General features: G+C 38.1%; 1 pseudogene; it reads left to right on the top strand.

Annotated features, from left to right (window-relative positions):
- The first annotated feature begins 4,479 nt into the window (after positions 1–4,479).
- On the top strand, positions 4,480–6,961 carry LOC137743246 (tyrosine-sulfated glycopeptide receptor 1-like; annotated as a pseudogene).
- The last annotated feature ends 6,286 nt before the right edge of the window (positions 6,962–13,247 follow it).

Below are 13,247 nucleotides of genomic sequence, written 5' to 3'. Positions count from 1 at the left end.
CTTAAAGAAATTGAATGGTATGTATATTGAAACTGATCCAACGGTCACCAATTTTTAAAATTTAATTTAATATATATATATATAATTATTATAGTTTTTAGGGGTATAAAATTGTTACATTAATATATATAATTATTATAGTATTTTTTAGGGTAATAAAATTAATATATATAAAATTATAGTATTTGAAATATTAGGCGGGAAATTTCCCGCTTGTTTGAATGGATGGAGAGACTTAGTGTCGGTTTTAACCGACGCTAGTGTCATTAAAGCGACGCTATGTGAATTTCAAAAAGTGTGTCAGAAGTTGGCGTCGGTTAAAAGCGACGCTAGTTTCATTAAAGCGACGCAAGTTTCATTAAAGCGACGCTATGTGAATTTCAAAAAGTGTCAGAAGTTTGTGTCGGTTTAAAGCGACGCTAGTTTCATTAAAGCGACGCTATGTGAATTTCAAAAAAAGTGTCAGACGTTTGCGTCGGTTTTAACGGACGCAAACTAAGTACCCATATTTAAACCCCTCTCTTTCCCATTTCAACCGTGCTTTCATTTCTCCCCCAATTTCAGACTTTCTTCTTCTCCTTCCCCATTTCATCTGTGCGTCCCCTTCTTCCTCCTTTTCATTTTTTCCTCAACTCCTTCCCCGTTTGCTTTGGATCACCAGTTTGAAGATCAACATTCTGAAGAACTCCAATTCGAGGAGGAAGAGCTTGAAGGTGGTTCATTTTTAAATTATTATGATTATTAATTTTAGTTTCTATTTTGTATTCTAAATAGTTTTATGCTTAAATTGAAAATTTATTTTTGTTTCTTGGTTTTTAATTGTTTTTTTTGTATTTATGCATGTTGGATCTGAAGAGCAAGGACACTGGAAATCGCAGATCCATAATTTTTTAAAGGTATAAAACCTGAGTTTAATCTATAGAGATTAGAGCCTTAATGTTGAAGTAGTAAAGTATTGGAGCACTGATCTGATGGCAAGCATGGCAGCATGGAGTTGCTAGTATTATATATGGCACTATGGAGCTACAAAATATGTGGTCTTCGACAAAGGCAAGCACAGGAAAGCATGGAGGATGAATTTTTGTAAATTATATGGAATGTTGGATGTAAAACATTTGTATATTATGGCACTATTTTTCTTTTGAATTATTTTTATTATTGTTTGTTTTGGCCTAAAATTGAAATTTATTATTTCGATTATATAATTTTTTTGAGTTATAATTATTTGAGAACGAATACAGAAACAGATTTCGACTTTTTTTTAAATTATTATTATCAAAGGTGGTGTCGCTTTAAATCGTCACTAGTTTGCATATTTTATTTATTTAATTGTTCTCTAACGTCGCTTTAAACCGTCACTAGTTTGCATATTTTATTTAGTTAATTGTTGACTAGCGTCGCTTTAAACCGACGTTAACATCAGCGTCGCTTTAAACCGACGCTACGTAGTGGCGGATTAAGCGAACAAAGCGACGCTGAAGCCCTTTAGTGACGGTAGCAATGCCGTCGCTATTCCAATCCGACATTGCAGTGTTTTATGTCGGATTTTTGCCAAATTTCCGACAGAAATCGGGGTTTCTTGTCGGTTTTTGGTCCGCCGATGATAGCCTATATTGTAGTAGTGACGTCCCATTTCACTTATGGGTGATTCCAAAACCGGAATAAAATGGGAACAAACACAATTACATTTCTCCCAAAGCATTCAAGCGTTTATCATGCTTTTGAAGAATTAGAAAATTGCTGGGATCCATCTACAAATAATATTAGTAATCAATTTTCTAAATTACTCAGAATTAGATTACTTAGATGGAGGTGGGATCTGGACTGCAGGGTAAAGTCTCTATCCGGAATCAAACCGAGTGACATAGAGCACTTGTGGCTGTGACATCCCACATCGCCTAGGGGAGTGATCCTTATATATATATTCTCATCTCTACCTAGCACGAGGCCTTTTGGGAGCTCACTAGCTTCGGGTTCCATCGGAACTCCGAAGTTAAGCGAGTAGCGCGCGAGAGCATTCCCAGGATGGGTGACCCATCGGGAAGTTCTCGTGTGAATTCTCAGAAACAAAACCGTGAAGGCGTAGTCGGGGCCCAGAGCGGACAATATCGTGCTACAGTAGTGGAGCGGGGCCGAGAAGTGGTCCGCCCCGGACTGGGATGTGACAGTGGCTGTTAGACTTCACACATGCAACAACCTACTCTGATACCATGAAGAAGTTGAGATTCCACTTTAAAATGGCAATGTGGAAGTAGCTCAATTACTCATAAGCACACGTTAAGCCCTTTCTTTTTCCGATGTGAGATTTATATTCTCAATAATATTAAGGTGTTTTGAGTAAAGCATCTTAGAGCATCTCCAAAGGAGACGCCAACTTTAAACATCAAAATGATATTTGATGGCTTATGTGGCAATTTAACATTTTATACAATATTTTGCTCCACCCGATATATTAAATAATAATGTCATTTAATAAAAAAATTTATCTTTTTGTGGAGTCCAATGATTAAGGCAACCAATCGAATATTTGAAAAACATAACAACATATTATGACCTGGTTTGGTACTGAGGTGATTCTGAAAAAAGCTGCTATCAAAAAAAGCTGGGAGCTGTTTTTGTGTTTGGTAAACACTCAGCTTCAGCTTTTTTTCACAGTTTTGGGTGAAAAAAAACCAAAAACAAGCAGCTGCAAAACCCAGCTTTAAAAAACCGGCTTTTTTTCACATCTGTTTTACATAAAAATTTACCAAACACTCTAATACTGCTTTTGTTTTTTCAAAAGCACTTTTACAAAAAAGTTTACCAAACACTCTGCTACTTTATTTCACAGCTGCTTATTCTCACAATATAGCAGAAGCAGCTTTTTTTCAAAGCACAGCAATACCAAACCAACCCTATATATTATATTAATCTATTAAAAAAATCATTTAATAAATTTGACATCTGATGTCAAATTTGACAGCAAAGACTTTGCCTTCAAATGACTCAACGCCACGTAAGAAATTGAAAGCTAGGTTGGAGAGAGTTTGCTGCCATTTTTTGCTGTTGCATGCCTACGTGGCAGATTTGAAAACCCTAGTTGAAGCATGTCTCACAGGTGTAGCTTTTATGCTACGCATTATTCAATTGTATGGGAGTTTTAATTGTTATATTGATTTTTGCAACTATTTACATTTTTATTTTCAACCACAACCAACCACGTCCCACATAAAAAAACCTAGAAAACCTTGGTTCATTAGTAGTGGCTCACTAGATTGTCTCTTCCTTAATTGGGACAATAAATTTGTTAAAATGCTAAAGTTTCAAGTTAACCCAACGATATATTGGTTTGCACATGTGGTCAATGTCAATGTTCGATTAGTAATGAGCTAATAAACCATCTCTAAAACCTCAATTGAAGCATGCCCCGCATCAAAAAGTTAAAAAACTTGGCTAGGGTCCTAGATTGTCTTTACTTGAATTGGAACAATGAATTTAAAACGTTGAAGTCGCGGGTTGGCACAACTATTGGTTTGTACATGTGATTAGTATTTGTTTGATTAGTAGTAAGCTGATGAACCGTCTCTCGAACTTTGATAACTTCAATACCCTGTCTCTTAAGTCATCAAAGTCGGAAAGGAATAATCCAAAAACCTTGTATGGACCCTCTTGTGCAACTGATGCTTTGAAGCTTGAAGTCTATCTACATTTTCTACACTTATTTCTCTTCTACATATGTAACGGACCTTAGCGACCACAACTTCTTTGGCATCATTCCAGACCAGATTCCAGCCTCACCAACTTGGAGAGACGATTCAGACCTCTCGGGAAATCATCTAACCGACAGAGAGTCTTCGTCCAAGGCCTCAATGCACTGCCGTTGAGGGCAACCCGATGCTTCGCGGGTCCCCGCTTTTCGAAATAGTGCAAGTAATAATACAACTAAGAACATGGAAGATGTATGTAAAAATTGTAAAGGTTGAGACTAAATCTCACATTAAGTAAATTAGGTTATTTCTCATATTGTCAATTGGTTGTATAGTGAAACCTCAACTATTTTCAATAAATTTACAAGTCCTTGCACTTAGAAGTCTCTGTAATTTACCGTTATTTCACATCACAATATTCCTTTTTCCCAGAAAATCAAAAAACAAAAATAAACAATTGTGGGACAACTCAAGTGGTAGGGTACTTACCTACACTCAGTGGAAAGAGTTTGAATCTCACTCTCCGCTTCACCTAAAACAAAAACCTGAAATTTGATGAATTTTCGCTCGCTGATTTATGCAGAAACAAACAGTGACAGAGCCTCAAAGAATAGCGGAGTCGTCCTTTCTAATTTTGGTGTTTCCTTTAAATCTAAGAAACCTACAGTCAAACCAAAGACTAAGAGATTAAAAAACTTTCAACGACTTTGAAGTCGTTGCCTTATCGCCCATAATCTACCAAAACATTATATATATATATATATATATATATATAGAGAGAGAGAGAGAGAAGATTGCTGCTTAATATATGGGGTGTGATATCCACACACCCCATATTACTTTTCACACACCATTCTAATTTTTGGCCATCGGATCGGCTGAATTGAAGAAGATCAACGGATAGAAATTAACGAGGGGTGTGTAAGAAGGAATTTGGGATGTGTGGATAGCACATTCCTGATATATTTCTTGTCTATGCTTCTTCTTGGCTTTGCTTTCAGTCCCGGGATGCAGAAGATGTGTATATAGTCCGCAGATTCATACAAATATGCATACCTATCTACGCGTGTAGAAGAAAACCTGTGAGTAATCTGAACCTGAGATGGATCATCCATTCTCTCATGGCTTCCTTCTCATCCTCTTGTTTTCTTCCATTACATTCACAATACAGGCATGTGATCTAACCGAACGCAGCGCCCTCAAGTCCTTCGCGAGCACTCTGTCTTCCCCGGCATTGAACTGGACTTTCAGTTGATTGTTGCCAGTGGGAAGGCATCACATGTAATCAGAATGGTTGGATCATCCAATTAAGATTAGCATCCAAGGGCCTCACAGGAGGTACTTTTCCTTCATCACTTGGAAACCTTAAGCTTTTTTCGCACCTCAATCTCTCCCACAATCTGCTTTCCGGCTCTCTTGAAGCCCGGATGTTCTCGTCCTTGAGACGACTTGAGATTCTTGATTTGAGCTATAACCTTTTCTCCGGAGAAATACCATTGTCTTTATCATCAAATTACATCCAAATGGTTGATTTTTCGAGCAATAAATTCAACGGAACAATTCCATCTTCATTCCTCCAGCATGCTTGGAATTTGAGCAGTTTGAATATCAGCAATAATCATTTTACAGGCCAAATACCTTCCTCTATCTGTCTTCGTTCCTCCTCGCTTAGAGTCTTGGATTTCTCCCACAATAATTTCAGTGGCCCAATTCCTCCCGGACTAGGAAACTTTTCCGAATTGGAGGTCTTTCGTGCTGGCGACAATACTCTCTCAGGTTCCCTTCCTGCTGATATCTACAATGCTCAGGCACTTCAAGAAATTTCATTATCTACCAATGGGCTTGTCGGACCCATCAGTGAGAATGTTGGGAAGCTCTCCAAATTAAAGCTCATGCGCCTTCATTACAACAGTCTCCAAGGTCATCTGCCCCCATCTTTGATGAATTGCACAAACCTTGTTGAAATAAATCTGGGATTCAACTTTTTTAGTGGGAATATCTCTGTGCTCGATTTCTCTAATCTTACTCAACTTAGTAAACTAGATTGTATAAGTAATAATCTCACTGGTACCTTGCCAATAAGCCTCTACTCATGCAAGTCCCTCAAAGCACTTCGACTGGCAACAAATGATTTCGAGGGCCAAATCCAACCTGAGATTCTTTAATTGAAAAACTTGACCTTCCTCTCGCTTTCTCATAACAGACTCACCAATGTCACGGGGGCAATGAAGATATTGACGGGTTTCAAAAGTCTCAAGGTGCTCCTTCTTTCAAAAAATTTTAAAGGTGAAGAAATGCCAGACGGGGATATAAATGTCGATTCTGGGTTACAAAATCTGTGTGTTTTCAGTTTACTTATGTGTCATATGACAGGGCACATACCTGCATGGATTTCAAAGCTTGGGAAAGTGGAAGTCCTGGATTTGTCTTTTAACAGACTCACTGGCACAATACCTGGTTGGCTGGGGACTCTTCCACATCTTTTTTATTTGTTGTTGAATGACAACTTGATTTCGGGTGAATTTCCAAAGGAGCTATTACGGTATGCAAGCCTCGATCTTCAATATTTATGTTCAATATTATTTCATTGTTCATATAATGTTAATATCCTATTTGCATTTATTATTTATTAGCATATATAATTTTATCACAGGTTGTTGACATATATCCAACAGTTTCTTCCGTCCACAACTAAGATGGGCCTCGGGAACACTCTCCACCCCTTCTTTTTCATTGTTTGTAAACGATCATAAGGTTTTAAACTTGTTTTGGTAGGGTGTGGTGACAAAAAGGACGAGATGAAACTTTTCTAGTTTTCTGGAAACTAATGAACCGTGACCACTTGGCCAATTTCAGGCCATTTTTCTGGCCAACACCGACCTTTACTCGACCCCACTTTGGTATGATTTTGTTCCCCACATTTCTAGCTTCAAATTGGTTTTTGCATCATCGATTTTGGTGGTGAATTGAGCTAGATATTAGCTCTGGAAGTTGGCCCAGAAATCAGGCCGAATCTGTGCTTCGTGAAGACGGTGAGTATGTTTGTACTCGTAGGCACGTGGACACGCATGGAAGTGTGAGGGTATCGGCGTGTGGAGGAACCCAAGGTCCCTCCTTAGGTTTCTCGACGTGCCGAACCCGTTTTCGCCGTCCATTTTCCGAAATTCGACCGTTTTAAAATAGTTATTTTATTAGCCTACTTTGTACGAAAACGCATTTCTACGTTAGTACGTTATATATTTACATAGATGATTTCGTTTCTAGGCGAAACGCATTGCAAGGACTCTCAATGCTACTAGGCGAGTTCGACTCAACGACATGATTTGTGAGAGGGTCTTTTCTTTGATATATACATACACATATGCTTAGTTTCCATATATACATCTGATAATGAATTTTCTATATGAATGTCGTAGTTAAATTAATATTTATAAGAAATGACGTAACGAAGAGAATTAGAAAATTATTATGAATCTTACGGGATACCTTAGTTAAATTTACGACTATGAATAATGTGATGTTGACTAGAGTTATTGAATCACTATGGCATGACTATATTTACATTATTTGCTCATCGTTTGTTGCACCGATGTTGGTACTCGCCGGGCCCAGTCCAGTCTTTCGCATGAATATGCACATTGCACCGTACGCTCACTTTAGATCCATTGTAGGTGCCAATCCTATTGTACAAGTTGCTTTAGGCAACTCTGACTTGTATGTGCCGCACATAGCGCCAGTCTTCACATGATTGTAGTACCATAGCGTATATCATTGTTACACCCAGTCCTGTTCATGTCAGAATACCTCTGCATGAACTCGTGTGTCGGCATGTGTCGATGAGCACTCAATATGATATGTTTGCTTATGCGAGAATATGTGATTACGGATGTTAGGTATTTATTTACGGAAGTTGTGTCGTATGGCATTCTTAAAATACAGCTGGCTATGGTAAGTATTTTCATACTATACATAGTCTATATATTTTGGAAACTATACTTCTTTTACGACGAAGGTGTGAACACGAAAGATTCCTTGAAACAAGAAACCAGAATAACGTGTACAAAATAATATTTTTGTGTTTATGATTTTGGGGTACGATCTCTCTCAAATTTGGTCCTCTGATTCTATCTCCGTAAGATGTAGATTTGTTGATCCAAGGGCCGTCGAGGCTTGATCTTGGATGAACAGTTGTAAGTTTCTTCAAGGGCCTTCGGGGCTTGATCTTGAATATTGATGGATGAGCGGATCTTCAAGGGCTTTTGGGCTTGATCTTGAAGAACGGTTGGTTTTCTTCAAGGGCCGTCGGGGCTTGATCTTGAATGAACAATTGGTTTTCTTCAAGGGCTTTTGGGCTTGATCTTGAAGAATAGATGTGTGGATTTGTTTGTTGATCCAAGGGCCGTCGGGGCTTGATCTTGGATGAACAGTTGTTGAACGGATCTTCAAGGGGCGTTAGGCTTGATCTTGAAGAATGGGTGTATGGGTTTGTTGAGGTTGTTGATCCAAATGGCCGTTGGGGCTTGATCTTAGGATGAACGGATGATGAATGATGAACACTTTCTTCAAGGGGCCGTCGGGGCTTGATCTTGAGTTGGTGGGAGTTCTTCAAAGGCCGTTGGGGCTTGATCTTGAAGGAGGATTTGACGAAGAACGAAGAGTGCTTTCTTGATCCTTCGGAATTCTTGGGAATTTGGATGCTTGAGAGCTTTGGAGTTTCAAAGCTTCAAGGATTTGGGGAATTCTCTTCCAATTTGGGAGTAGAGAAATGTATTTGTGAATTCCTTGATGCTTGATACCTTGATGGAGAAGCCTATTTATAGGCTTTGAGAATGAATCACCACCACAAAATATTTTTTTCCTTTCCAAGCACCATTGCCTAATTTTCCCACTTAATGCAATATTGAAATTGAAGTGGTGTAACTTATGGCCTAATTTCCCACTTAATACCATTTTAAACTTGAAGTGGTGTAACTTATGGCCTAATTTCCCACTTAATACCATTTTAAACTTGAAGTGGTCTAACTTATGGCCTAATTTCCCACTTAACACCATTTTAAACTTGAAATGTGTATGCTTGGTCATTGCCCAAATGAGAAAAACTTGCTTTGATCCGTAATGGATTGAAGTGTGCTTGCCTTGTCATTGCCCAACATGAGAAGAAAAACTTGTTTTGATCCTCAATGGATTGAAATGTACTTGCCTTGTCATTGCCCAAAATGAGAAGAAAAACTTGTTTAATCCTTCAAGGGTATTTCTTCCTATTTTGTTGAGTCACACGCCATGTGTACAATTTGTACAACATGTGGCGTATGCCATGTATGCCTTGACACGTCAAAACTTTAATGCATTGGTGAACATTTGTTTTACTGAAATTTCGATGTCTACAGAAGGGTTATTATGTTTTCAAAAAGGTTTTTGCAAAGCTTTATTTTTAGGCCCACTCACCCTTATTTTTCGCCCCTCCAGGTTTTATTGCTGAGCTTTCGTATCAACGAGGATTCTTGGAAAATCTTGATGTAGATGATTACCCTTGATGGTATAATTCTCAACCTACACTATTGTACGTTACTTATGCTCTGACTTCACTTGTAATATAGGTTCATTCCCGCTCACTAGCGCACTCTTATACTTAGGCACTTTTAGGTTTAAATTTAGGGAGTTTTAACGAAAAGCCCACGGTACTGTTCACTTTAACGAAAAACCACATTTTTACACTAAAAAGTCAATTCTGGTACTATTCACTTTACCCTTTATTTTGTCCTTATCGTTAAAACTCAAAGTTTTCAAGCCCTTTTCATTAGTTTTCCTTTAAATTTATTCACATTTTCCACATCACTACACTTTATAACTTCGTCACGTTCCAAGTGTTGGCTAGCACAACTCGATTTGAAATCCTAGTGGACATTCCGAGTCGAGGTGTGTCAACTTCCACCCCAGCAAAAAAAAACCCATTCCACCTACCCAATAGGCTGACCCAAAGTCCACCCCAGCTTCTAGGCTGGACCAGAATGCACTGAGTAAAGAACCGGCCCATCTGATGTCATGTTGACGTTAGCTTGACATCAACCATGGACTGAGCCTTTTTTTTTGCGGCAGGCGCATGGGAAACAAGCGCGTGTGGGCGTGCGTTTTCGACAACTCACAAAGGAGGGGCCCGTACTACAAGTGCACTAACTCGGAAGTCGGAGTTGGGCCATGTAGCGCGGCGATGGCCATTTGATTTCCAACGGCTAGTTTTCTGGACCATTAGATTTCCAACGGTAAAAAAAAAAATTTGAATTGAAATCTAATGGCTAGTGATGTGGCAAAACCTGGACCGTTCGATTTCCAGATCAATGATCTAGGTTTTTCAGTAAAAAAAATTTAAAAATAAAAATAAAGAAAGAAAATGTCAGAAATCTTATCGTTGGCCACGTGTCCAATTTTGGGCTATTGGATTTCAATCTTTTTGAAATTCAACGGTCCAGATTAATTAACTTAATAAAAATTGTTAAAAATTATTTAAAAATACAGAAAAAATAAAATGAAATTTTATTAAATTGGCTACTTTATTTAAATTGGTTAAAATTCTACTTAAAAATCTATCTACAAAAATTGTACTTTGGGATAATGACATGTGGCGTGACAAGATTGTATAAAAATCATATCCAAAATTAAAAATAAAATTATTTTTTATTATTTTATAAATAATAATAATAATAATTTAATACGTGTTGACTAGACTCTTGCCTAGCTCATTTTTAGGAATGAAGATACACTTGGCCAATTACTGTTTATTAGAGTCAATTACTATTCATTTGGATGGATTAAATAGACTTTGGGCCAGCTCATTTTTTTGGGACAAATTGCCCAAATGTTATGAAAAAATTTGCGATTTCACTATAAAACCAATTGGTAATATAATGAATAGCATAATTACTTATAAACATATGCAAGATCTCTTCCTTTTCTCGATATGAGTTTCATACTCTCAACATGTGTAACAACCCGTCCCAGATTTTACGGAACGGAAGGATATTTTTGATAAATTCATTTCGGTTGTGAGATATTTGTTTAAAATATTGTTTTTGGTGTTAAATGATGTGCCCAAGGGGGCCCACCCTTCGGCCTTTGTCCCCCCGGCCCATATCTTTTCTTTTTCCCTCTTGCTTCCGTGCACCTTATGCTCTCTCTCTCCCTCACTTTCCTCTCTCATCTCTCTCACCTCTCTTCCTCTCGGCTCTCTCAAAAATCAACCCTCCTAGAGGGTTTTCACTCAACCAACACACAACAACAACCTAGACTACACCACAACCTTCCCTCATTGTCCCTACAAGTTCTTGAACTGAGAAAATAGAAGAAAAACCATTCGAAAACTCACCCCCAAGCTGCACTGTTCAAGGAACTTCTATGGCGATTTCTCGCCATTTTCGAAGAAGGTAAGCCTCAAAATTGGTCCCTATCATTGTAGATCATTTCTAGGTTCGCGGTTAGTAAGTTTTGGGTGGTTTTGGTTGTGTAGGAACTCGGAAAAGCTCAAGGAAAGTCAATGTGCAAATCTGGAAATTTCCAAGTCGTGGTCATTTGGCCATATTTCAGGTCATTTTCCGGCCAACTCCAGCAATCACTCGGTCCCCACTTAGTATGAATATCTTCTCCACATTCCTAAATACATTTTGGCTTTTGAATCACCCAATTTCGTTGAGTATTGACAAAGTTATGGATGTTTAAAATTTACCCAAAAATTATGGCGAGTTAACAGTTTTCCCAGGGACAGTCACATTGCGAGGCGTTTTCCGGTCAAACCACGGCGAGCTAGGCATCGTAGAAGGTACTTATCTCTTTGCCTCGTCGAGTACTACAACTTTCATTTTCGAATCACTTGATTTGGTTGAGTAACAAAGAAGTTATGGGCGTTTGAAGTGGTGTCTAGAAACCGGCCAATTCATTGGCCTGAAAATGGGTCAACCCGACCCAAGTCCTTTGAACCCAGCCCAAAACCCACGGGCCTCTAGCCCTACCCATGACCCTTGTGACCCAAACCCGTGGGCCTTGTAACTCGGCCCCAATCTTTAAACCTGTTAACTTTTTAACCCAAAGCCCAACCTACCTAAACCTAACCCTATCCAAGTCCAAACCCTAAGCCCTAAACCCTGTTGACCCAAGCTTGGTGACCCGACTTGGTCTGACCGTTGACCTTCAATGTTGATTTTTGGGAGGTCAACGTTGATTTTTGGGTTGACTTTTTCGGATTTTGTTCGGGACCCCTCCTAAGCTAATTTTGATGCCCTGAGTTTGTTTCTGACGTCCGTTTTTCCAAATTCAATCATTTTAGTAGAGTTTTATTAATTTGACCCTTTATGTGCTTTGGTGCATTTATTGTGGCGTTTCTGTCTTTACTAGTTTGCATGGCTTTTCGACGGCGAAGTATCTATGAGTTGACCCCTTCTAAAATGTATGTTTTAATAGTATAAGTGCATCTATGAAAAGCATGATACAATGATTACGTTTTATGAGATATTATGCGTACTGAGAATATTTTGGAATACCATATTTTATCAAACTTATGTTCTTTGTAGTATATATGATGGATGACTATATATTGCTTATGAACATGTTTTTACACTTCCTTATAGTATATATGATGGATGACTACATACTGCTTATGAACATGTTTTTACACTTCTTTATAGTATATATGATAGATGATTATATGCTATGAAGATGTCTTTGAAATATATGTACCTACGTTTGGAAAGATTATGTTCAATATTTTGTGCGTATCTAGTGGTCACTGTTCTGCCTATGGGCGAGAGATATAGTTGTTGGCTTCGGGGTCATGGTTGCTAACATCGAGTCGAGAGAAATAATCTCTGGCTTTGGGCCAAGAGACATGGTTGTTGGCTGTGGGCCGCGAGATATAATTATTGAACACTACAAGTGACTAGGATACCACTAGTTAGCACACTATATACGAGATATGTTTATTGAAAGGTTTTATGGCATGTTAGGGTTTTAGGAAAACCTATTACATATTATGCTATTAGTTTTCATAAAACTTTGGGGGTTAGTATGTTGATAACTATTTCAATATTATATATATATATATATATATATATATATATATATATATCAACTTGGTCCACTCATATTTGTTTTGCGCCCCCTTAGGACTTAGAATCGAGGTGTACAATCCAATCGTCAAGGCACTTTCGCATCGGCATCTTCGAGTCCTCTCGGTGTAGGACCCACTCCTTTGTTCACTCAATTTTATATTATTTCTTTTTAGTGTTCTAGATTAGTTATATACTCTAAACACGTTCCTCATTTGCATAATCATTGTATTTAAATTCATAACTTTTATTCATATTTATTATTTTCCATGCATGTTAGTATGGCTTCGTCACTTTAATTTGGATATCGGCGAGTACGTGCCTACCCTGGTGTTCGAGGAATATCAGGATTGGGCGTGTCAATGTGTGTTCCAAAAGAGTAGAAGACCTCTATCAAGATTCAAGACTTTAATAAACCTTTGAATTCAATCTGCAGTGATAAAATATCAGCATAGAAAAGAATCAATAT

Source organism: Pyrus communis, chromosome 11, assembly GCF_041283825.1.
Source record: "Pyrus communis isolate YQ-2024b chromosome 11, ASM4128382v1, whole genome shotgun sequence".
Lineage (NCBI taxonomy): Eukaryota > Viridiplantae > Streptophyta > Magnoliopsida > Rosales > Rosaceae > Pyrus > Pyrus communis.
Note: the sequence above shows the minus strand (reverse complement) of the source record. Positions and strands in the feature narration are given on the sequence as shown.